The sequence below is a fragment of the Rhynchophorus ferrugineus genome, unplaced genomic scaffold (genome assembly GCF_030347505.1).
Source record: "Rhynchophorus ferrugineus isolate W39M unplaced genomic scaffold, kcgeb_rfMv2 rfM7, whole genome shotgun sequence".
Taxonomy (NCBI): domain Eukaryota; kingdom Metazoa; phylum Arthropoda; class Insecta; order Coleoptera; family Curculionidae; genus Rhynchophorus; species Rhynchophorus ferrugineus.
The window spans coordinates 34,186,210-34,212,914 of NW_027472586.1; the positions used below are offsets into that span (position 1 = coordinate 34,186,210).

At 33.5% G+C, this 26,705-nt stretch overlaps 3 long non-coding RNA genes across 3 annotated transcripts; 2 read left to right on the forward strand and 1 right to left on the reverse strand.

Moving 5' to 3' along the window:
- Positions 1–925: 925 nt before the first annotated feature.
- On the reverse strand, positions 926–3,456 carry LOC143199853 (uncharacterized). Its single transcript, XR_013006568.1, has 2 exons — positions 3,321–3,456; positions 926–1,000 (listed from the first exon to the last, which is right to left on the reverse strand). It is a non-coding gene; the product is annotated as an uncharacterized LOC143199853 (long non-coding RNA).
- LOC143199854 (uncharacterized) lies at positions 3,109–3,555 on the forward strand. The gene is made up of 2 exons (XR_013006569.1): positions 3,109–3,248; positions 3,315–3,555. It is a non-coding gene; the product is annotated as an uncharacterized LOC143199854 (long non-coding RNA).
- Positions 3,556–5,733: 2,178 nt separating this feature from the next.
- Positions 5,734–9,112, forward strand: LOC143199855 (uncharacterized). Its single transcript, XR_013006570.1, has 3 exons — positions 5,734–5,876; positions 5,971–6,113; positions 8,968–9,112. It is a non-coding gene; the product is annotated as an uncharacterized LOC143199855 (long non-coding RNA).
- Positions 9,113–26,705: the final 17,593 nt, after the last annotated feature.

The following is a 26,705-nucleotide window of genomic DNA, read 5'->3' on the forward strand; positions in this document are numbered from 1 at the left end:
GCAACACACAATGATTCATTTAGCACCATCTGCCTCCAAAGCCAAATTGATAAAGCCTCTTGAACCTCTACGTCGAAACACATTCCAATTGTAGTTATTATAAACTCCATCCTAAACAAATGGTAAAAAGCTGTTTCATCAACGAACTGATTAAACCATTACTCCATCAGTTCAAGGTATTTTTTGTTTTTGTTGTAATTAAAAGACAAGCAACTAAAATATTTATTAAAAAATACATCATAGAATTCGTTTTCTTCGCAGTAAAATCTCCTTATTCGAGTTTAAATAATTGTTTAAATTTGACTCATGTATTTGCGGTTAAATATTTCTTTATCCCCGGAACTTATTGATATATTAAGTATAGAAAAAACAAATCCATTTTGTATGTGTTCAATAGATGACTGTGGTAAGTTGTATACACTTTAATGAATCTTGATTCCCTACTAAAACAACTTTGACTTTTGTTCTCATACTATGACTGTTAATAAAGCGCGGTTTTAGATTCGTCGATTCCATTCCGACAATTTCTATGTTAATGATGATCGCCGCAATCTAGGTCTATTGTCGACAACCTTAATACAATTATGTCAGATTCCGGCCGTCATATAAGCACTGTTTCTATTACACATAAACTAAACAATGAACCCAAGAGTGTTTGGTGTTATTCGGTAAAGGCCGGATATAAAACGATATATTAAACTGAAAAGAATGTTGGGTTCCACACGGGTTAGGCCAAAATGGACCTGCGAAATTCTAAATTGAAACAAAATCAGTCTGTTTTTGATACCGATGGTGAAGTCTAATGGTATGCGTGCGATGGAATTGGTAGTGAATCATATTAGGGATGCAGAAAAAATACCGATATATTTACGTAACGAATACATCTCGAATAAGGAGCTCTTATCATAATAACATCGATTCTTAATTCTTTACAGTAATTCTGCAACTCATATTGGAACTATTCTCAAAAGGCCTCAGGTTGTTATTTGAAGGCAGTCACCTGTAATAAAAATAAAATTAGTTCAAATATGTCGAAGATTAATATATATTGCCATAGCAGCAACCGATATTGTTTTGTTATTAAAAATATAGGATTCTAAAGCCTTCTAAGGTAAAAAATAGCATAGTCGGAACTTTGTATAACATTTTTTATTGGCGTTCTAAATGACACTCCAAAAGTATCATATGTGCATCAGTTTTTCACAAATACCTTATTTACCACCTTATTTTCACAAATACCTTACCTCATTTAATATGAGTTAAACGACATTGAAAAATTATTGCATCTGTCATAAACATTGTACAGAAAAAAACTCTGGATAATTTTTGTTTTAAACATTTTTATACAATTAAACGTCTTATAATAATTCAAGTTAAATGAATCCCAGCTATTCGTTAAGCTAATATCATGAAGGTTTCGTTTAAAAATTAATACAATATTTTTAATGTTATTTTTAAATAAAATATTTGAAAATACTTCGAGTAACTTCGGTTGATATAGCACACCAGATTACGAGTTTAAACAGTCTTTATTAGTTAATCATGGTTATTAAAACGAATAATAATTCTAAAATTTATAGCGACAACTTATAAATATATAACATTGGGCCTATGTTGTCGGCCATAAAAAAAATTAAATGAATATGTACAGAACAAAAATCGCATCAAAAAAAATATCGATAAAGTCGGTCCGATAAAGTCAAGGTACGAGGATGAGTACATAGAACAGGCTATATGACTATTTTTCAAAAGGTACTTTATGAAAATTTTACATATTTACTTTACCCAGAGTAACAGTTATTTCTTCAATAAAAAATGGATTATGAAATTGATAAAACATTCCAAATATGCGCGTGACGTAGTTATTTTAGTCGCACCGGACGGTTTCGGTTGAAGATTGTTTATTGTTCTTCATCATGACAATGCGAGCTCTCACACATCGGCTCAAACAAGAGACTATTTGGCTATTGGGGCCCTGATTTGGCACCCAATGACTTCTTTTTGTTCCCATCCATGAAGAATGAGCTGCATAGTCAACGATTTTCATCGTCCGAAGAAGCTATTGAAGCGTTCAAAAATCATGTTTTGAAGTTACCTCATTCGGAATAGAATAAATGCTTTGAAAATTGGTTTAAGCGTATGGAAAAATGTATCGATCATCGTGCGGAGTACTTTGAAAAACAATAGAAATATATTCGCAGCTTAACTATTTGTTTTTTTTCCTATTCCCGAAATATAAATAGTTACCCTCGTATTACAACTTGGCTAAAGGGATGATTCGGGCCCTGAGGCCTCACTCCGCGAACTCAGAAAAAGAATGAGCTCCGTTAGGTTGACTTCTTCGATTTTCTAAGTCTCTCGATGCTTGTTCAAACCTTTAGAGTGTTAAAACTTTTTTCATTCAAGTTTCGACGAATAATAATATTCCCAATAATAAAATATTCCTTATTAAAGATAAATAAAATTATTATTGTGTTTAAAAAGGATTAGATGGTTCAATAGCTGTTAAAGGTTGATTGAGAAAATACAATATAAATACTTAGAGGTCATTATTTCATACCTCTTTACAATCCAGTTAAATATAAAAAAAATTTTATCATTCAAAAGAAAACTGTTATACTATCCAAAGAAATTTCGAAAAGAAATATGTGCATCTCACACACTACGTCTCACTTATTAGACAATTGAAAAAAGAATAGTAAGAGCATGTTTGAATGAAACAGAAATAAATCAATTACCTTTACTAGATTATTATTCTATTTCTTTTTCACTCTGTCACTTGCCAATTTAAAGATGCCACACGATTCGGCTGAACAGCAGTTCCGTTTTTTTGAAGATACCAAAAAATGAGGCAGATTCTTGAAACGAAAAAGAACAAGAATTTTAGCTACACGGAATTTGCATGATACTCAAAAAATAGTCCAAGGTTGTATAGAGTGATGGACAGTATTTTACCAGAATTTGTAATATTTTTTGTGCAACGAATTTAAAAATTAAAAAAAAATGGTTATAACTAATCTGCCTGCCTCGAAAATTACTGTGGTAAATAAAATATAGCGATTGACAAGTATCCAATAGTAAAAAAAGAAAATTATCAAGTTGTGTTTTAATGTCAATGAAACAATATGCACCTATCTAGTTAGAGAGAAAATTTGATGGGGTCAAAAAACATACAATGCTTAGTGTAGTAAATATAGTAGATAAATAAAGAAAAAATTACTAGTAAATATCGGAAAAGGATACACAAAGCAAGTATATTGACAATGTATTATACACAATATAAATAACCAAGATAATAATAATGCACGTGGCAGGTTTACCTTCAGCAGCTATGAATTCGTCTCAGGAATACGTCTCACCATCACTAAAATCAGATCAGAATAACCCCAGAATAACGGAGGCTCGTACCAGCTGGCCATCCGAGGTTGCCACATGGTGGGAATCATGGAATGTGCGCGCACGGTGTGATTTTCTGCCGTAACCATTTGTTGTCTTTTATTTAGTGAAAATTATAGGGGAGCAAACAAAACTTAGTATACAGTTGGTTCGTTCTATGTATATGTATTTCATTAATCTATATCTAGTAAACGACTTCAAAAAAATCAATAAATAACTCACTAAAAATTGAAAAATTATCAAACTTAGATTTTTAACACAAAAAAACATTTTAAAATAATTTGTACCAAATAATCCTTGTAATAACTAAATAAAAAATAAAAAATAAACCTTATTTAGCCTATCTACTACACGTATTTTATATTCTACTATATACACACAATTTAGCTTAATACCTACCTAAACCTATTTATCTACTTGCAATATTATTTTAACTATTACCAATTGACTACTTTGAAGTCGAAGAAAGGGTTATCCCATCGTCTCGTTGTTGAGTGTTTCGGATAATAGGGTTTCGAGTACCCAGGCTAAATTCTTATTAAATAATCTTATTGGACTCTCGGTAACAACGAAAATTGGTGAAGATCACTTGAAATACTAAACAAACAGGTAGGAATAAGACCTCATAATTTCTTACTGACAAATAACTGTAATTAACAGGTCAATTGAAAAGTCCCCGGTCTACCATAGTAAAACACATTTTTTTGATAAAATTAGTTTTTTTATTAAACATAATTCCCTTCAAGGATGATTTTTTTCACAATAACAAAAGTTGCTTCACTCAAAATACTATAATTCACAAACTAAAGATACGACAGCTCTCAAACTTATACACGCATCTTTTGAGGGTTAGAGCTAACTAAAAAATGGATTTAATTCTAGTAGCGCCATCTATGTGCCAGGCCGGGGAGTTTTTTATTGACCTGTTAACAAAAGAATAGAGGCAGGATAACATATTATAGATGAAGAACAATAATCTTCAGAATTAATGTTCTTAGACATAGTTTACGAGCTAAAGAACGTCTCAGTGGACTGTTTCCACACGCTATTTTCGGTCCGACCGATTTTGTTACTATTTACTATCGACTGTTTCAGTCATATACTTTTAGTTATTATTTTTGTTTCTATTAGTTTCATTCGACTGATTTTTAACGTTCTGACAAAAATTTACTCAATTTATGCTTAAATAGATTTATATGTATTATATATAGTTTTATAATTTTTGGTAGTTTGTTCGTAAATAACAATATATTGTATATTAATATATCAGCATATTGGAACGACTTTTTTAAATTGTTAATATAATAGGACAAAAAGATTAAAAATGTGAATGATAAATAGTAAAATACTTTTGACTATTTTTATGAAAATAATAGGTAATATTTCTGTTACTCTCTCCAATTTGGTTAAAAAATATTTCCGTTTATCATTCCGTTAAGCATTTATATCATTTCATTCAAATCATTTTTAATTATGTCACGGATTTATTTTTTTCTATGATTATGTATTTGTTTAATTTATAACCGAAAACAAATGTTTCAAATCTAGACACACAAAATAAAATAGGAATTACAATAAAAAATAATAAGAGCTCTAAACTTAATATAGTTATTACCTTTTATACAACTCAATGATCAAACCATAGAGAGAGATCAAACTCCGTTTCGAAGCCCTATCACACCACAAAACATTGAAATTGAAAACATTGAAGTCTGTATATTTTGTGAATCACACTTTAAAGTGAATCAATTTAAATCTAGAAGGCAGAGAAGCCAAAAAATGGATTTTTCTGAAAAAAATATCGATTTTTTTGGACAATATGTCGATATATGGATATTTTTAGCCTAATTTTTTTCAGAATAAAATAAGTATAATTTTTATTAACCTTTAAAATTGATACTTAAATATATTTGTCGAATTTTGGAATGTTATCCATAGTAACAATATCGATATATTTTATTCTCCCATATATCGATATTTCGATATTTTTTTTAATATCGATACAACGTAATATCGATATTTATTCGGTGAACTACACCTCACATCTTTACACTGCGATCGGAAGAGTTAGGTTTATCCTTGTCTCACTCAAAATTAGCACGAAAGCGAGTTCCCACATTTCTGTTTTATATCGGGATTATCTATAACTATAGATAATTTGTCTGTAATAGTTATTATTAATTACAATTTTGATTGGACTACTTTTTTCACATAATTCAATGGATTCGATAGTTTTCCAGGCTTTTTATTATAAAGAAGAATTATAATTGACATAATAAATGCGCGCGCATACGTTTGTCCGTTGTTTTGTGCTTCATATCATGAGGTGTGAGAGTGATTTTAATTATATATTGAATGTATTTGATTCCTAATCTCTGTTATCTGTTTGTTAAGCTTTCCGTCTGTCGCTGTTATCTATTTGTGCTCTAATTTCAGCAATTTCCGTGTCAAGTGCAAGATGTTTCATAAACGAGACAAAGGTAACGTCCTAATTTTAATTTTTTAAAATTTGTTTGCTTGTTTTTTTATACATATATTATAATTTTTTTTGTTTATTCTTGAACTCAACAATAGTTGGAGAATCAGGACCTTGGTATTTAACCTGACTTATTTAGAAGAAAGTGAATCCACACAACGATCCCGCCCATGATGACTTACTAATACCCGTTTACATAAACACTCTGCAATGGTTTCTTCTTTTATTCGAAATGTATATGGTAAGAGATATTTATTAATAACAAACAGTAAAAGTTATATAAGATTTTCTGTGCTTGATATGATTCATCACTATTCGATCAATTTAACACCTAAGTAACCCCAGTCAGATGGATATACTGGCTAATGCATATTTGGTACAATATATGTTTTTATGCTTTTAGTTTAGTTATGATATAAGTATTATTTTTTCGTTGTCAAAAGCAATTTAAGCATGCAATTTAATAATTGTATACATTAATAGTTAAACCCATATATATCCTTGGTCAAAATACATGCAACCACCTGGTACTGAATCAGATACCAGGTGAATAGAAAATATATTTCAGTTACAAACATGGTTTGCTGATTTTAGGGTATGTACGAGTGATGTAGAGTAAAAAAATATTATTCAACTCATTACAATATTTTTTCTCTATACTTTTCCTCTCACATAATAGTCAGACGATGATCTGATGAGCAAGCAAATCACATACCTATAGCAATTGTTTCTATTCCTTGATAGTTTATTGCAATAGGCTAGCTGACTGTAATGAAGAGTCAAAAATATTGATTGAAAGTAATAATATGCTGTAGAGAGGTTATTAAAAATACATTTATTATAAAAGTAAAAGTGATCCAGAAGTAAAATCACAAAATTTCAATATCTGCTAAGTTAAACGCCTACCAGAAATGCTATGAAACATTGAGGTCACTTACTGTTCCCTAACAATCATTTAGGCGTTCTAACATTTGAGGTTTTTAGCTTATTATTTATCTTATATTTCACAGTTAACGAATTAGTTTTATGCAACCAACAGAAGGAAAAAACTGACCTGGAATATTTGGGTATAAGTCAGTCAATATATATTTGGGTATATATATATAAGAAAAAGCACAATTTTTAATTTTGAAGTTTATTTTGCCTGTGCAACTACTATATGTACAAAATCTTTGTTTGGACACCCTTTAACATATTAAGTTCTCCTATTACTTCTTAAACTAGATCTCTGCTTAGATTATTTTACGTGTCTTCAGCGACAACATTTGGTTCGTACGTTGTATATGAGTATTGTTCCAAATGGTTGAAACATCTGTATTCCATAACACACATACCAGGCTGTAAAAACTTGATAAAATCACATCAAAGGTTCAATCAAGTATGTATACTTGATTACCTTTAACCCGGTGAAGTATAGCCCATCAAACTATGTGATCTATAAGAAATCTGATTTTTGATATTGTCTTTTCATAACCATGATGGGGTTTGATTGACACTTGTTGAAAGCTTGCATTTAATTAATATTTTTCTCTATATTTTGAAAATATGTGATCAATAGTGAACAGCAGTGAATGTTCAGAGAGATATAACTGTGATAACTGTGATCGTTCAAAAGGCAAGAAAGTAAAATCCGATGAGAAAATCCTAGTCACACCAGTAATGAGGCTGAGCAATATCGGATGTCTTCGGGGATGATTGCCAAGTTGGTCACTTGCCAGTCCGTAGGCTTAATGCCCGTGGATGACCATTTTTCGGAGTACACGTTAAACAGTAGACCCAGTCCTTATAAACCTTAATTGGTAAAAAGGATACTTTAAAATATAACAAAGAATTTATTTGATTTTCGTTCCTTCAAGTCTATTTTTATGTTCAACTTATTGTTCTGCTCAACAACTGCTTGATTTAGTCACATATCTACCACTTGGGAATAAAAAATGTGCATAATATACTATAAACAACTTGTTCAACCAAACCATTTTGTATTTAATTATTTTATTGACGTCATCCCAAATATGCCAAATGTCCTTTTTTAGTTCTTACTATTTTCATAGTGCAAAATATAAATTTAAATATAATTCTTATTTATACATAATCCATTTTAGACCATCACCTTCGCCAAAGTTGCATTACATTTAGTATTTATTTATTTCAATAATATTCCCAGGAAAATATTGTTACAAGATATAATGTTACGAAAAAAGAATATTTGTCTCTCAGAATGAATCGAATCCTGGCTATCCAGCTCTTCTGTTTTTTTTTACAGCCAATTTGATAGTTTGACTGGGAAATAATGTAGTTTTGTTGAAGCATACCTACATTAATAACAATTTCTGTTTTCTGCAAAGACGGTGGGCAAAATATTTTCTAATGCTTTTGTGCTGAATATTGGTTTGTGTTTATTTGCAGCATTTCAAAATATTCGAAAGACTTTTTCTCTAACAAGAGTATGGGAAAACCTTATCGATAGCTAGTCCCTTCTCCTGAGATGATTTGTATGTTGTCTTAATTGTCTTTTGTTCTTTATCAGATAAGTAGTGCTGTAACTAGCTTTTTATTCGCCTTGTGTGAGCTTCTGTATGTGTGCTATTAATTACAAAATATTATACAAAATTTAAACCTGGTTTGTTCTTGTTTGCTTAGTGAAGAACAGCAAAATGTTTTTCTTTGGCTGTTCTCACATTGTACAATTATGATTCAATAACAATTTATGATTCATTTCAGGAATTTTACAATATATTTACATGACATGCAACATATAGTATATTATATAGCAGTAAAATTTGTAAATAACATTTAAATCAATTGACATCTGTGTGCTACTTCAAAAACTAAATTCTCCAAGCGAAATGCAGACTCTTATAAACCACAGCTTACTAGTAATTTTCATGATGATTTTAATCAACAGATATATATTTTAAAAAATCAATTTTTGATTTTAAATCATCGTTATTTTTTCATAATGTTACTTGTTGACGATCGTCAGACGATACTATTTGTTATATATTACAAGAAATTTGAATTAATTGTGGAGAATTTTTTATAGCTAAATATACAGATAATGTTAAAATATAGCTAATCTTTTCTTTTGTTTACAGATGTTTTGGGATTTCAACGGATAACTATTGCCAATAAACCCGGATGAAGAGCAGAAGAGAAACCATAGATTTTGTCATGTTATTTGAAAATGTGTATCTTAATGCTATATTGTATTTCTTTGTTTAATAAAATACTGTAGTTGTTGGTCTTTTAATTAAGAACAAAAAGAAACGTTTAAAGTAGGAAGAGGTGCTGTTGAGGAGAACAATGGAAAAGATTTTTAGAAATACAGTTTGCTGCTCTTATCTATGCTATCATATGGCTTTTTCAGAAGGATGTCATGTTATGGTCATGGTTTATGATGGTATATGCTGATATGTGACTTATTAGAATATTGGCATGGCTAACTGCTGTGTCAGCTTTGTGTGGATTTTACAGCCTATATATTCTGGCTGAGGTCTTTGTTTTTGGTTTCCAATCTGGTAGCTGATGTAAAAGACTTTAATGTTTGTGGATAAAGTAAACCCTACCATATTTTTACTCCGGTTCTTTCCTGTTGGTTATGTCTGGTTGATATTTGTTAGATCATGTGCTGTATTTAATATGGATTTTGCAGGCTGTCTTATTCTCACTGAGGTCGTTTGTTGTCTATGGTTTCCTCTGTGGTAACTATTGTAGATTACTTCATATTTTTACTGAATTCATTTGTTTCCGGTTGGTTTTTGGTTGTCAATATGCTAGCTGATTTAGAAGTCTGGTTGATGTTTGTTGGATCAGATGCTGTGTTTACTTTTTATCGGTTTTGCAGGTTTTATTCTTACTGAGGTCGTTTGTTTTCTGTTGGTCTTTGGTTTCCCATCTGGTAGCTGACATAGAAGACTATTTTTATTGGGGCCGTTTGTTTCCTGTTGATTTTTGGTTAACAATATATCCATCTGTAGGCTGTCATATTCTCACTGAGGTATTTGTTCTCTATTGATATTTGATGTCGTCTGGCAGCTGGTATACAAGACTAGTTCTGGTTTGTGCACAAATATTGCGGTCTATTAGTGAGATCGTTTATTTACTAGTGGTTTTTTGTTGTCAATATTGTAGCTGATAATAGAAGTCTTGTTTGATGTTTGTTAGAACGAATGTTCTGATAACTTTATAGATTTTGTGGGCTGTTTCATATTCTTACTGAGGTCGCTTGTTCTCTATTGGTTTTAAATCTGGTAGCTGGTAGGAAAAAATGTTTATACTTCTGGATTAAGTTCTGTCCTGACAAAGTTATAATTTGTTTTATAGTTGTTTCTCATTTGGTGACTGGAGACAATTTAATCTATGTGGCCATATCTGTTCTATTTCTGCTTACCAGAAGTTTATGTTTGCCTTTTATTGGCCCATAAGTTTTGTAATTGAAGAAAGCAGTTCAAACATTGGTTAGTGGGTTGTTTTGGTTTGTTGATGCAGACTATGAGCTGGTTTGATTAGTAAGATAGTCAGATTTTATAATATCGATTTTTGGCTGTTTGATTCATTCTGGTTTTAATAACCGAAATTATTTATTAATTCGATAACACGGTAAATATTTATTGTCAAGTGTAATCGTTTAGATTGACTTGCTAATTACCAATTCTTGTTTTTTCCTCCATGAGGACATTAACTTTCCAAACCAAAGGTCAATCAAAGTCAATTAATATTTCTTTCTCCGAAGAACTTTTTATATAATTTTGAATTATTTTGTCGAAGCTCTAGAGTACTTCGTATTGTACTTAAATGAAACACTTGGGCCAAAGTCTATCTTCTAACTGCAGTAGTAGCTATTATAATGTAATACATCTTCTAGTGTCTTTGCGTCTGTTATTAAAATTAATTAAAAGGGTTTTAGAGAAATTGGATGATTGCTCAGATTGCAACTCTGGCCCAGCATAGTCATTATGTTTCCAGAGCTTACATATCAAACATCGAGTCCACAGTTCTCCTTTTGCGTTTTCGGAAGAAAGTTCCTGACAAAACATACACGTTGCATCGGCAGAGTCAGGAGCTTCTCTTCCTATGGGGACATCTAGTTCACTATTAGAATCGAATTGGATATCTTTTTCACTTTCGTCCCTAGTCTTGGCTTTCTTATTTTCTATACTTCGTTTATTTTGCTTGGGTTTCTTACCTTTCCTTTTACTTTCTTCCTCAATTTTCTTCTTATTTGTTTCAATAACGACATTTTTATTTAGAGATGAAGTTGTAAAAGAAGATACAGCAGCTTTTCTACCTCTATTCTATACCGCACGGGACTTATGTCATATGGAGATATTGGACGTAGTCTCCTATGATCAATGCCTGAAGACGACGGTCATATGTTGGTTCATGTCCAGTTCCAGAAGTAGACTCTTCTGTTTGAGTCTCAGACCTAGACCTCAAGTCCGGTGATGTGTTCGAAATCAAATTATCATCATTATGAATAGAAGTCAGTGGTGGAAGGGGAAATCTTATATTGTTACTCGATGATTCTTCATTATTACGGGTAGATTTTTTCGCAGTAAAATCTGTACATCCATTCAAGGGCTTCAATAAATCCAGTGTCGTTAATATTATCGCCATAAATAGGGTTTGTTCTACAGGCTTCGCATTTAGTCCAGACACATGTATACTCGTATTTCTTTCCAATTTATTTTTCCTGTGATATTTTACAACATGAATAGACTATATCTATATTGATCTTATAGGGAATGGCGTAGTTGATCGAATTGACAATAGGCGGTGATACTGTCAGTTTTGCGTCGTTCATCATGAATTTTCTGTAATATCCCGTTAGGAGTGTGAATCTTTTAATCTTTTGGACGTTGTAGGCATAGGGTAGTCTTTTATTGCGTTAATTTTATCTAAGTTCGGGTTTTTACGCTCGTTGTAGTGCTGATACGTCCCAGCTAAGGTTTGTGAAGCTGATTTTTCAATGACTTGTTAGTCTTTTTAAAGATTTTTTGTAGGTTGTCTTGGATGTCCATGTAGTGTTTTGAAGACAACGCTGTAAACGTAAAGATGTTCACGCAGGACTTCGTCTATAAATCTTTGATATGTAGTAGGGGATTTTTTAACCCAAACGGCATCATGACATATTAATAATGTCCCTTGTTTAAGGTAAAGGCTGTTTTTTCGATGGATATAGGGTTTTATGTCTAATGTGAAAATATAACATTTTCGTAATTATTTTTTTTCTCTCCTGGGGTATTCATCTTTTAGGCATGATCCGTAGCGGGGTGGAATTTGGTGATATCGATGATCGTGTAATCTCATCATTTAATCGTTTTTTTTTATTTAGTCATTTATCTCTTTATTCGCAGGTAGAGGATGCCTAAAGGAATGGTATGGATAGGGATTTCATTCTGGAGTTCTGGAACGCATCTAGCATATAGAAGTTTCAAATTACGCCCGTAATTCCATATACCAGTTTCGGCAGGAAATTAAAATAAGCACAGTCAAAATTTTAGGGGGAAATTACGGTTATATTAATTTACACTATTTTAAAAATAGTAAAATACATGAGATATATGAATATATATTATATATAATTTTGCTATATACTTTTTATAAGTGTGTAAGTGTAAAGAATGTGTCATTTTTGTCCTTGGCAATTTTGTTAACTTCGCCCACCAAAAATATGTCTAGAATCTAATTGTGTTTTATGTAGACACAGGTTTTAGATTTATATTTGCACGTTATGTTCATTAGAAGTTCCTTATTTCTATTCGACACTAAGTTCCAGTTTCGTTGGTTCGCGCCAAAGTTGTTTATTATTGATGTAGCATAAAGATTCGAATGGAAGGCAAGCGTGTTGTATTTATCCATGATATGACTTTTTTGTTATATAAGAGTCCGTTTATACGTTCTGTATGGTCCTCGCGTTCTGTTTTGCTTCTTGAATGATCGTTTAAAATGTTTTTAGACAGATTGAAACGTAAAAGTTGGTAGTGATTTGCCCGGTGAGGTATTACCTCTTTATCCAGACCATATTTTCATTTTTGCACAGCTTGCCATCGTAATAAAAAGTAATTAACAACTAAACTAAGTGGTCTGCCGCTGGAGAGAATTTTCTGTTATACCGCAACTCCTAGTTGGAATGCTCTCATAAGAACATATTCATTATCTTGTAATAATTTGGGTATTAAATATATAAATGCTTTTAGCGTAAACATTGTGTTAAAAAGGAAAGGTACACACTTCTTTGTTTCTCCGGACACAAACTTCATAGTACTTAGTATGCCAATAGCTTATTTCCAAAAAGTGATGTGATGTGACAGCTGATGGCAAGCCATTAGCCTCGTATTGATAAATGTTTTGATGAATTAATGTTGTCAAATTTATCCAAAAAGAGTACAAGTAGTGCAGTATCAACGCTACAACTCAACTAGTATCACATAATAGCAAGTATTAATAAGTTATGTCAATAATGATGATGCTATAAATAAGAATAAAATTAAAAAGCTCACTCCCTGTCAGACATGTAAAAATAGTACTCGCTATTGGTTTAGCGAACACTTGCGTACAGCTCTATACTTTCATTTTATTTATTTTTCCTTTGATCACGTGACTATCAGTCATTTTGTTGCAAATTTTCTATTTTGCTACTCTGCTTCAATCATTTAATGTGAAGTGTCATCATATTGTTCCTAATGCCTTTGAACACATGATGTCCGTCAAATAGCAATTATTATTAACAAGAAAATCGAAGTGATTATTTTGTTGTTTTGTTTTTATAAAATATCGATTAGTACCATCTAACAAACATTCTTCACAATTGATAATAACTTTTTTGATTACATCTTTTAGTGCTGTAGTTTTTATTAGGCCACTTTATTGTGCACAGTGGTTAACCTACAGCTATTCAAGTGAAATATGATTTGTTGAAATAAGTTATATGGTAGATGGATGGAAATATAACATGAGTATTCTACTATTGTAATATCCAGTTGAAAAGTTTGATATTCGCCTAGGAGAAATTTAAGGGATAGGCTGGATTGTTTGTAATTAATCTGTGAAGGATGATGTAAATATAATTTCATGTTAGAACCTCCATTTTCTAACAATAAACATAAGTTTCTTATTATAATCTTATTTCTAAGTCTTTGGACTAGAAAAATCTCCTATATACCAGAGGTTGATATCTACCTCATGTGATATTGCCATTGGCGGGATATTTCCTTGTCTTCTGATCTGTTAATAAATAGTGCTTCATTATTTCAATGCAGTAAGTCATAACGAAATCCTTATTATTTAAATTAAAGGTCGGAATTACGTCATGTTTCAGCCATGTCTTTCAATTAGTTGCCCTTCGTACAAATCCGCAAAGCTACGTCCTTTTTTGATAAATAAAACAATTCAAGTTATTTTCATACAGTAAGCTGTGACATTGTTTTATAATTGCGGCTCTCTTAACTACATTTTCTTTATCTGGTAGCTTTTTTATATTTTCAACTGGCGAAAAATTACGAAAATTAAACCAGAATTTGAGTGGGTCCTCTATCCTTGACTTTCAAGACAAACTACCTGAAATTGATGATATGACTATTGTAAAATTGGAAGCTGTTATATTTGTAATTAATTTCTTGTATGTAGACCACAACGAAAATGAAATTTTAGGGTTTGATGCTGTAGAAGCGGATGTCCTTTCATCTTCTCTATATCTTTATTAAAAGTTTTCTCATTGACGTTATAAACTTTTTCTCGGGTTATAATTTTTGCGTCGCTGGTTATTTCTTTATATTTTAAATTAATTGATTTAGAGATTTGGATGAGTACATTTACGTGAGTTTCTATCTCGGATTTCAAAGCAATGCAGTGGTTAAACTATTTCTTCCAAGTAGTTGATCAAGTATTACAGAGTTTACCGTCTTTGGTGATTGTACGAGGGTGGTTCAAATATGATCGGGACAAATACTCTGACACGTTTATTTACTATTGAAAAGGTTTACAATAATGTACAGTTTTTCGGGGTATTTTCCCTCACTAGTTGCTCATTTTGTCTATATTTCCGGAAGTTTTTTGATGTCAGTATCGAAGAATTCCTTGGGCAACACTAACAGCCATGTGCGCACGAACTCTTCTACCTCGTCGTCGATGTTTTTGAATCTTTGACCTTCGAGGGGTTCTTCCAGTGGTTCAAATATGTGGTACTCGTAGGGTGATAAATCCGGACAGTAGGGGGGTGTTCCATTGCCTCTCACCCTAATTCCGATATTTTATCGAGCGTGAGGCGCGCGGTATGAAGGCGCACGTTATCCTGGAGAAGAATCGCACTTCGTGCTGGAATATTCCTTCGTTTCGAGCGATAAGCGGGTTTCACGTATGTTGTCAGAAAGTTAGAGTAGTATGCGGTATTAATTGTACGTTGGTTGTGCAGGAAATCGACGTACAGCACGCCCAGCCAGTCCCAGAACCTTACCCGCGGACCTGATTTTGTTCGCTTTGACTGGCGCTTCTTGACCCACTCTTTAGCGAAGATTCGTGTTAAAAAACCGTCCCCCTGCGCCTCGTATTGCGTCAGCAAGCGGCGACAAACTTTCAACCGTATAATTTTTTTTCCAAATTCAACAGTTTAGAAAACCATCGTGCCGTTATTTTGTTATATTGAAGGTGTCCGTAGATTATAGACTCTACAGTACCAGTACTAATGCCGAGTTCAGTCGAAATATCTTGAACACTCATCCTACGTGTACCTACGTCATCCTAATGTTGTATGGTGTAAGGCTGGTTCGCGGTCGACGAACATGCGGCTCATTCTCGGCGGTTTCGCGACCAGAATGCTTTGGCCCATTTAAATACGTCAGCTTTACTTAGGCACTTACTATCGAAAACTTTACTTTAATAGGGCTGTTGCCAAAATTTTCTCCTGTATTGTGAAACGTCTACTTTTTGGTGTCTTCGTTGATTATTAAACTGGTTAAAAGGAATCTTAATGTTGTTTCATTTAGGTGATTTTCAAATAATTTAGTTATTAATTGCATTCGTATTTGTATATTAGAAATGCGCATTTTGCTAAAAAAATTGTTTGTTATTGGCGAGTTTTTTTGTAAGATTTCGGCATCTTTTTGTATTGACTCCCAGATTTGGGCGACAAATATATTTCACGAGATTAATCAGATATCTGTAGGTGACTGCTATACTTCCGAGGACACGAGGAAGAGTTTTTATTATTACTGACTATTGATCCTGGTTTTGGTTCTAGAAAATCAAAGAATAATCGAATTAGACATTAAATTATATATAATAGAAATATTCAGTTAAATGCAATATATGAGTATAATAGATAATTATGTACATACCAGGTAAAAATAATGTTGGATTTGCCCTAAGACCCGTTCCTGAAGGAAGTGTTACTCTGAATTCATCAGTACATTGCCGGTAACATACCCAGTAGGGTTTCTCATATTGTTTCATGCTTAATCCTGTTAATTTTGGGCTTTTTACCTAATCAACCTACAACCTACATCGTACATACTTGGCAATGACAGGGGTAAGTGATACACCTTGCCACTCTGATTTAGCTCAGATATACTGTTTCAGTTCTGGGATAATCGTATCGAACATTAGATAATGGTCCTCCAGTTTATCATTCATATTTGTTCTTAAATTGATTAATTTTCTCCATAGCGAAAGTTTGGGGAATGAACTGGATCGAACAAAACTTCCCTCAGTTCTTCAAGTTCATCTTTTGCATTTATGTTTGTCTGAAACCCCTGCACGATTATAGATCGTTGCGTTTATTTTAAGTTCCTCATCCAATAAACGTGCCTTCACGAAGTCTATTTAGTAGGGAAGACATTCAATATATATTCTATTTGTTTTTTATTTTATTTTTTATCTATGTATATTCTCTTTTATCGGTACATCCAGGTACGTAACATCTCTTGCTTTTGGGATGTATTATGAAATTATGGATTATCACAAAAACACCGAAAACAGTGCAAATCGGCAGAAAACGCAAAATTATAATACTGTATGACCATTATGCTGCGTTCGCCATCTTTCAAATTAAGCATTCCGACTGTTTGCTTGTTGATGGCGTTGGATATGGTTTCATTCATCATCTTGTGGTGCTGCGGAGGAAGCAGCTAGTCGACTGTTATTCTGAGTTTCCCACAAGGGGTTGGGAGGAGGGATCGGTTTTTTTGGGTTTGGATGTTTTTGGGACTGGACGGCATCCGCATCCCAAGTAGTTTGCAGTGTGAGGTTCACTGTAGTTGCGGCATTTAGGCGGATATTTTATGTCTTTAGGACATGAACGTGAATCGTTTAGCAATTGTGGCTTTACAGTTGTCCGAGGAGTGGCCGAAGACTAGGCAGTTATAACATTGGACGCGCCTGCGTTGTTGTTGTTGGGAAATTGGTTTTCCCTTCTTTGTTTCCCACCATTCGATGTGGATAGGGTTGACCGAGCTTCATAAGCGCGGTTCGGACTTCGTCGACGCAGATGCTCTCGAGGATGCCCTTGATAACAGTCGGGAGATGTCGTTTCTCGCCGGGCAGAAAGTGTGTTAGGCGTATTTGCAGTCGTTCATTATGTTGATCATCATGCGGTGGTCGTCTGGCGTGGAAAGAAAAAAAACTACCCTTTCGGGTTCGAGTAAGCATGCTTATCGCGGACGATAATCGGTGGAACTCGGTTTTTTTATACTAGCTGTGGTCGGTAGAGAGGAATCATATTTTGATTTTAGTTAATTAGGTAATTCTTGATCGTCGTGGTGTGATCCATCAGATCTTCGGTTTGAATCGCGTTAATTCGCTAAGAAGCTGAAGGAGATGCGGAAGTTGCAGCGGTATTGCTATTCAATATAGTTTTTAAAGCAAACTCACCCCTGCTTTGGCCAATATTTGATTTCTTGGCCTATTGACTGTTAGTCTTCAGGATTAGTAATTCTTCATCGGTTGATTTGATTCTTCTGTCTTTTTTTTTCGGCGGACGGGTTGAAACTTGCCTTCGCTCTCGGAGCTTGCTTCTCTTTATGAATATTTGAAGTCGTTGAATTCATGGTAAATTTCGCTAGTATTCATTCGTGGAGATTTGATTTTGCAGTATCGAGATTTGGGCCTCGAGGTGCATACGCTTAAACCAGTTTTCAAAGCATTTATTCTATTCCGAATAAGGTATCTTCAAAACATGATTTTTGAATGCTTCAATAGCTTTTTGGGGCGATAAAAATCTTTGACCACGCAGTTTATTCTTCACGGACGGGAACAAAAAGAAGTCACTGGGTGGCAAATCAGGGCTGTACGGCGGATTACCCATCAATTCGATGTTTTAACTGTTCAAATAGTCTCCTGTTTCAGCCGATGTGTGAGAGCTCGCATTGTCATGATGAACAATCCGGCGCCTCTTGTTTGTTTTCCTTATTTCACCGAAGACTTCTGACAAACAAATGGTTATATACCAATCAGAATGCACTGTTCTACGATCTTCTAGAGGTACTGTTACATCCTTAACTGGTCACCTGCCACGATTTTATAAACGTATTATATTTCCATTTTTCAATTACAGAATGTGTTTTAATTACTTCGATTTGGTTTCGGTTCAGACAAAAGAACGATACTTTTCGTTTAATTGCTGGGATGATTCTCATAATAAACATAATTCTTCTCTCTTTAAGATGAAGAAAATGGGTTAATTTGGAATGAATTCGGGTCCGATTTTTTAGATGTATGTCCGATTTATTGTTGGCTTTTAAGCATGTTTTAAGTTTTAGAACGGACTTATGCCTGGTCTTGAACCTGTTGATTTTTCAGTGTTTTTTCCAAGTTTTTTTTCGCCGTGGTTAATGCCAGGAGCGTAGTTTAGGGATGTTCTTAGAAGTTGTTCACCTATGTCGTTCTCACAATATTGATTTGCCTTCGAGGAAGTATTGGCTTCATTTACATTCTACTTCCTCCTTCATATGGGCTCATTTAATTTCTGTAGAATTTTGGTAAATTCATGAACCTTTTCTTATTCGATCTCGTTTACGCTTCCTCCAAAATTGAGTTGATAATTCAAGTTGCCTTTTATAAAAATGGGGTGTACTCCAATGCCCGATCTGCACAGATACTGGTACTAGGAGCATTTAAGCATCATTATCTCGATTGGCTAATAGTTTGGTCGGGTTCCCATATCCAAGAACACCGTTATTCAACATATTGTATTCAGTAAAATTTCGAGTGTGTGAAAAAATGCGTAGGTTTTCTTATATAATTGCTAGTAATTGGAAGATTGGAACTTGATATACGTAAATATTTACATACTTTTGGTTACATACACTGGAAGGGAGAGGTTTGAAAATTGGTCCTAAAAGAACTAGGGCAGTCTATTGTATATTTATTTAATTATTTTTTTGGTCAATAAGCGAAATATAGTTGATAGAAGACGAGCGATGCTTGCCCTTCTTCCCAATAGGAGTAAGAATCGAGTCGACCATGAGGGCGGATGTTGTGTTTCATCTCGTCAAATAGCAGATGAACTGTGGCGGCGGAGAACTTATAAGATAGTTCCTCAGAAGTACATGGGAGGTTCCATCGTTATGGTCGCGTGGCGGAGGGACAAGAGGGGTAGGTAGATGAGCTGGTGTACTAGGGGTATCAGCAATATCCGAGATCGAAATGTTGTGCTGTGCCAGTATGTGATTTATCCTTGTATTTTTCTGCAAAGTACGATATACTTTCTGTTACTCTCGGCTTTTGTACTATCAACCCTTCCTTATATACTGGTTATTCCCTATATCTAGGAGGGTGATCCTGGTATACATTCGGTCAATGTGACTGTCTTCTCCGCATGAGGTGTATGCTGGATTGACAGTGCAGATTTGTGAGATATGTCCAAATTTGCCACTGAAATCATCATAGAAGGTTAGGTGTTTCACTCTTAAACTGAGGTAATCGTCTCGGACTCTTTCTGGAAGAGAAGTCTTACGGAATATCAGAATCAGGCTGTTGCTATTGTAACTCCATTTTTCTTCAAAGTGACGCGTTTAACTGAAATTTCTGAGTTTTAAGATCCTCCAAGACTTCCTCTGTACAAAATAGCAAATCATTACTGGAGTTCACTCCTTTACAAAAGTTCAGTAGTGAATGAGGAGATATATTTATTTATTGTGAAATTTGGTTTTCTTAAATTTCTCCGATTGTTTGTAATTCTCAGTGATAGCTATTAACGGACCAGTCCATAATTTTTTGACTGATTCAAGTTCACCAACAGAAGCAACCAAACATTTATGTATAACGAAAGAGTTTTGCTAACGAATCATCCTTTATTGCGATCAAGAAGTATTTGTAATATTCGATGTTGCTATATTTGATTATTGGCATGTACGCAATCCTAGGTATTTTCAGACCTACACGTGCTAATAAATGCCGCATAGACGCTTGATAGACCTGCGTGTCATAAACCGTTCCTGGAGCTCCGAACCTCTGCACTATACATAATTATCTTTATGTAGGGATTCTAGGAAATTTATTAGTTTTCCTCAACCTTGTCTACTATTGCCATATTTGATTATTGGCATGCACGCAATCCTTCACACAGGCATTAAATTTCCATACGTAATATTGGTGATGGTGCATTCGGCCTTCATTCATATCTTATGAAGCCATACCTTGTAAATGACGAGATAGGCTCCCCTGAAAGCATTTTTAATCAAATACTTTCTAGTTCTGGTTTCTAGTTCTTGTATGTTGAAAAAGGTTCTATTGTTACTATGACGTGCGTTTTACTATATCATTTTAGGAAGATCTATACTCCAGGAGAAGCACTGGATGTGTATGATAATGACCAATTAGTATTGTCTGGTTATTGGAAACAAAAACTTTATTCCGGGTTCTTTCCGTTAAAAGTTTTGCCTCGTAGAATTCCAAGAAATTCAATAGAAGTGAAATGAAATTTCGCAAATTTTGTTTTAAAACATCAACTAAAAATATTTACTATTATAACTGAAAGCTGTAACTTAGTTATTCTGATCTATAATAAATTGTCATTAATAATAAATGTCTAATTGCTTTTTATTTTAATATCCATAATATCATAAAATACCCAAATAATGTGGGATACATCTTCTGTACCACACCTGAAATATATTGGGTCTCTTTTTTTCTTTAAATGTTGCCTAGAACTGGCCATTAAAGTCTCTTTTTTTAAGTTCTGCAATCGGCCTTTTCATTTCATTTGAAATTCTTTCCCATGCATCTCATTCACTTGAAATATAAAAATAAGAATAAGTAAAAGACGATAAACAACATATTTGTTGTTTATCGTCTTTTACTTGATTAACCCATTGTTAACCACATACAATTTATAAGTAACCTTATAACGAACTCTTTTAAATAACCAGTTTCTTCTTACCTTCTACTGATCTTTATGGTGTATATATTTCGGATCCAAAATTATATATTAATTTTGGTAATACAAACGGCTTCATCTTTTCAGTAATCTCCACGTCCTTATGCAATGAGAGATTTCTATGGGTGATAACAACACTGCAGTGGTTCAGGGTGGCATGGGGCTTCACAGAGACTCCCGAGAGACAGGGACTTCATACTGCGACCACCTCGCACAGGGATGTCAGCGTTCTATTCTTCGGGGATTGTTCGTTATTGAGCGTTGAGATCAGGAGTGATATGTCGTTTATTTATTCATTGGCGAAGTTTCGTCAATGTGGGATAGGATTGTTTGAATATTTTTTGGGGGCTGTCGTGTTGTAATTTTCAACCTGTATTAATAGGGATCTGTCCTTCAGCTTTCTTGTGCCTTGCTTTTCTACGTTTATAGTGATAAACGATGTATTAGTGATAAACTTGTGGATGAGGAATGGGAAAACTATCTCGGTGAATCTATCTTGTAATCTTCTTATAGTGAAGAATTTGTCAAAATCTTTTTCTTTTGCTTTTTTTTTCTATAGGTTCGATAGCTAATCTGGGTCTGTTTGACCATTTGAGAGGGGTTGAATTAATAGTGATCATGTTGTTCCTATGAAGAAATACAAGTGCACTGTAATAGTGATCCGGGATACAGTATCTTAACTACTACAAAGGGGCTGGAAGTACTCTGTAGGCTTCGTTATTGGGAGTGATGACCATCAGTTGCCATTCAGCCATTGTCCCTAATATGATTGTCTGTGATATAAAACTGGATGCAACCGGTTTGTCTATATCGAGATCGATCATTTGAAGAACTCTAAGTAATTGATCTTAAAAAATAATATTATGTAGCAATATGTAATGGGTCTTCTTGTAATTAACACGTTGGTTATGTTATTGTTTAGCGATATGAAGAAGAATCTATAGACTTCCTTAAGAAGTAGCACCCTACATTTTATATATTAATGTTTAGATCGTATTATAATGTTATTGAAATGTCTTGGTTCAGGTCGTTTTTTGTTCCGTTATATGTTCCCTTCATGTAAGTATTTATCCCAAATATGCATCATGACATTCTTTAATGAGTATGCTTGGATTTCAGCTAAATCCTACGTCAGGATTGAGATTCTTATTTATTCTTCTTCGATCCGGCCAGTTAAACTAAGGTTTCCTATGAGATATAGCCACAGACAACAATCGCATGGATTAGGATTAGTGATTCGTCCATAGACATCATTGATTCTTTATGCAATCCTCATGTCAGGACACTACGGCCGTAAATATAAATTGTGTCGCTGGTGACTTTTCTCATCATTGCTTAGTAAAATCAAGTCGCGGGATTATTCGATTATCGATATATTCTAAACTTTCAGTTGATATATGGTAGTTACACGAAAGTAGCTTTACGCAAATATTGCATAACACTAAAATAATATTCTTTGTTAAATGTTACAGCAGTCTTGACATTTAACAGGTCCGCGGTAATGAATTATAAACAACCACATTTGCTTTGTTTCCATACAAATACATTAAGTTTTAAGATAAGTGTATATGTATATTATGTATTACATGTTTATTGTATTATTGTTATGTTTTTCATATTATGATCGAGATGCTAGATTTATGGTCCTCTGACGTTGCATTGGTTTCTCTCGTAAGAAGGGCTCATCAATAGGGCTCGAGGATGTTGACTGGAATCGATTTTTTGGATTTTTCGAGTTGGTCGGCGTCAATAGCCTTCTATGCCTGAGTCCGATCTTCAGCCCATAGGTGTTGTATGCGAGGATACTTCCTACGTCTCTGTTTCTTTCTCGAAAGTTTCGTACATTTACATTCGCTTGGAATGGTATTATGATATCTCGATAGCAGGATATCTCGAACGTACATTTCAGTTATCTCACTTAAGGTCTGCTTTTCTAAGTGCATGATGTTACTACACATTTAGTAGCCTAGGGGGAAGTTGAAGCAATTGCTCAAGATCTTCTGGTACATCCGAGTCGTCTTCTCGGTTTTCATTTAATCGTGCCAGGGTGACGTTTTCTCTCCATTTAATTTAGAATTCATACGTTCAATTAAACCTTAATAGACTTTAGTTAAATCGTATATGTTATCGGTTCTGGATCTGTTTTTCTTTTCATCAGGTTTGAGCGCTGTGATCGTTGACGACGATTTATCTATACAAAGAATTTTGAATTCGTTTGTCATTGGCAGCAACCAGCCCACTATGATAAATTTGACCTTTGATTGTAAATGTTGAATTGAATTGTTGACCATTTACAGTATTATTTTTAACTATCCGAATGTCATTTGGAAGCATTGTTTTTTGAATTGAATGTCCGAATTGATTTCAGAACCACGTTAGAATATGGATCTGTGCCAAACAATAAACTCTTGGTTATAATAATGGTTCAGGTGGTGTATCAGTAACAGGTAGTTGCACCTTCCCTGATGTGCAACACACCCCCGTTGGCTCATTTTTGAATTTAAGAGCATCACAATGCATTCCTTGTCGATAGCTTCAATTATGACTTGGATGAGCATACTGTTCATGCCTATGAGGCAACATCGGCCTCATAGGCGACTGCTAGGGGCAGGATTGACTGAGAGATAAGTTATAGACTTTCTCGGGGGCATTGTAGGTCATTTACTCTCAGTCTGTTGAATACGAGTCGGCATGATCGTCTTTGCTCTAAACTTCTTTCTTCATTTCGCTCAGCTCCGTATATCTTGTGATTCTAATTGATGCAATCGCGCCATTCCTTCTGCGTAGCTGTTCCGTTACGTATTTTACGGCCCAAAGAAACCCCTCTGCGTCGTGTAGGCATTGTTCTCTGTTTAAAAAATTAAATTACTTAATGTTGAAGAAAAGTATAATGTATTTATTTATATTTTATTGAAGTTATAGTTCTATTTTTCGTAGTTGGATTTAATTAGCGAATTTGGATTAAGAAATTAATTATGACGGCCCTGCAAATTAAACGTATTATGAAGAACAGTATAATATTAATGGGTTTTTGTAACTTACGTTTCACAATATTTTTCCTTAATATTTATAGTTAATAATAATAATTACACCACTGCAAATTTATAATGAATTTAGTTTAAAGATTACATGAAAATAACAAAAAGATAATTGTAAGCGTCACTACTACGATGTACAAACAGTAATAATGGCCGAAATTTTTCCAAAAACTGTGTAAGAAATGGGATACTGGTCCAGTGCTAATTGATTCAGTTACCGACCGAAGTTGAAAATGATTGAATTACTAATATCACTTTTAAAAAGTCAGGGTTGATATTAGAAGGGTAAACATTTAGGGATGTATGTATTTTTGAATGCCACATAATAAAAAATAAAAATAAAAGAATTTGTCCAAAAAATGAAAAAAAAATTATGGGGTGAGCCACCCTTAACACTTAGGGGTATAAAAATTAGTTTAAACCGATTCGCAGTCCTACCGAATATACGTATGAAATTTCATCAAAATCACTGCACTTTTTATTTATTCTGCCAATGTTGCTTGTCACGTTATGTAATATTAGAAATATATAAGTAATGGGAGTATTCATTGTCGTCGTTTGAGATAAGCTTTTTATTATGCGTGATAAAGCTTTTTGATTTGTACCTATTTCCTTAAAACTGCTTGGGTGTTAGTGATATCACAATGAAGGATTTTCTGATTGTCCTCTAGCAGTTGTATATTTTGAGGTTAAAATTAAAGTAAGGTTAAAAGGTAAGGTTTGAGATTAAAATTATGTTATATTATTTGAGGTTTTAATTATGCCTATTATTATTATATTATGTTATATGCCCCCCTGGACTTGTTTCTTGCTAAAATGCTCTATGATTTGTGCTCCTTTATCGACTAGAAACTTTATATTTGGTATCTGTCGATAATTTTTAGACGATGCGGTATCTAGGGAACTCTGTACGCCACACAAAATTTCATCAAAATCACTGCACTTTTTATTTATTCTGTCAATGTTGCTTGTCACGTTATGTAATATTAGAAATATATAAGTAATGAGAGTATTCATTGTCGTCGTTTTAGATAAGCTTTTTATTATGCGTGATAAAGCTTTTTGATTTGTACTTATTTCCTTAAAACTGCTTGGGTGTTAGTGATATCACAATGAAGGATTTTCTGATTGTTCTCTAGCAGTTGTATATTTTGAGGTTAAAATTAAAGTAAGGTTAAAAGGTAAGGTTTGAGGTTAAAATTATGTTATGTTATTTGAGTTTTAATTATGCCTATTATTATTATATTATGTGATATGCCCCCCTGGACTTGTTTCTTGCTAAAATGCTCTAGGATTTGCGCTCCTTTATCGACTAGAAACTTTATATTTGGTATCTGTCGATAATTTTTAGACGATGCGGTATCTAGGGAACTCTGTACGCCACACAAAATTTCATCAAAATCACTGCACATTTTATTTATTCTGTCAATGTTGCTTGTCACGTTATGTAATATTAGAAATATATAAGTAATGAGAGTATTCATTGTCGTCGTTTTAGATAAGCTTTTTATTATGCGTGATAAAGCTTTTTGATTTGTACCTATTTCCTTAAAACTGCTTGGGTGTTAGTGATATCACAATGAAGGATTTTCTGATTGTCCTCTAGCAGTTGTATATTTTGAGGTTAAAATTAAAGTAAGGTTAAAAGGTAAGGTTTGAGGTTAAAATTATGTTATGTTATTTGAGGTTTTAATTATGCCTATTATTATTATATTATGTTATATGCCCCACTGGACTTGTTTCTTGCTAAAATGCTCTAGGATTTGCGCTCCTTTATCGACTAGAAACTTTATATTTGGTATCTGTCGATAATTTTTAGACGATGCGGTATCTAGGGAACTCTGTACGCCACACAAAATTTCATCAAAATCACTGCACTTTTTATTTATTCTGTCAATGTTGCTTGTCACGTTATGTAATATTAGAAATATATAAGTAATGAGAGTATTCATTGTCGTCGTTTTAGATAAGCTTTTTATTATGCGTGATAAAGCTTTTTGATTTGTACTTATTTCCTTAAAACTGCTTGGGTGTTAGTGATATCACAATGAAGGATTTTCTGATTGTTCTCTAGCAGTTGTATATTTTGAGGTTAAAATTAAAGTAAGGTTAAAAGGTAAGGTTTGAGGTTAAAATTATGTTATATTATTTGAGGTTTTAATTATGCCTATTATTATTATATTATGTTATATGCCCCACTGGACTTGTTTCTTGCTAAAATGCTCTAGGATTTGCGCTCCTTTATCGACTAGAAACTTTATATTTGGTATCTGTCGATAATTTTTAGACGATGCGGTATCTAGGGAACTCTGTACGCCACACAAAATTTCATCAAAATCACTGCACTTTTTATTTATTCTGCCAATGTTGCTTGTCACGTTATGTAATATTAGAAATATATAAGTAATGGGAGTATTCATTGTCG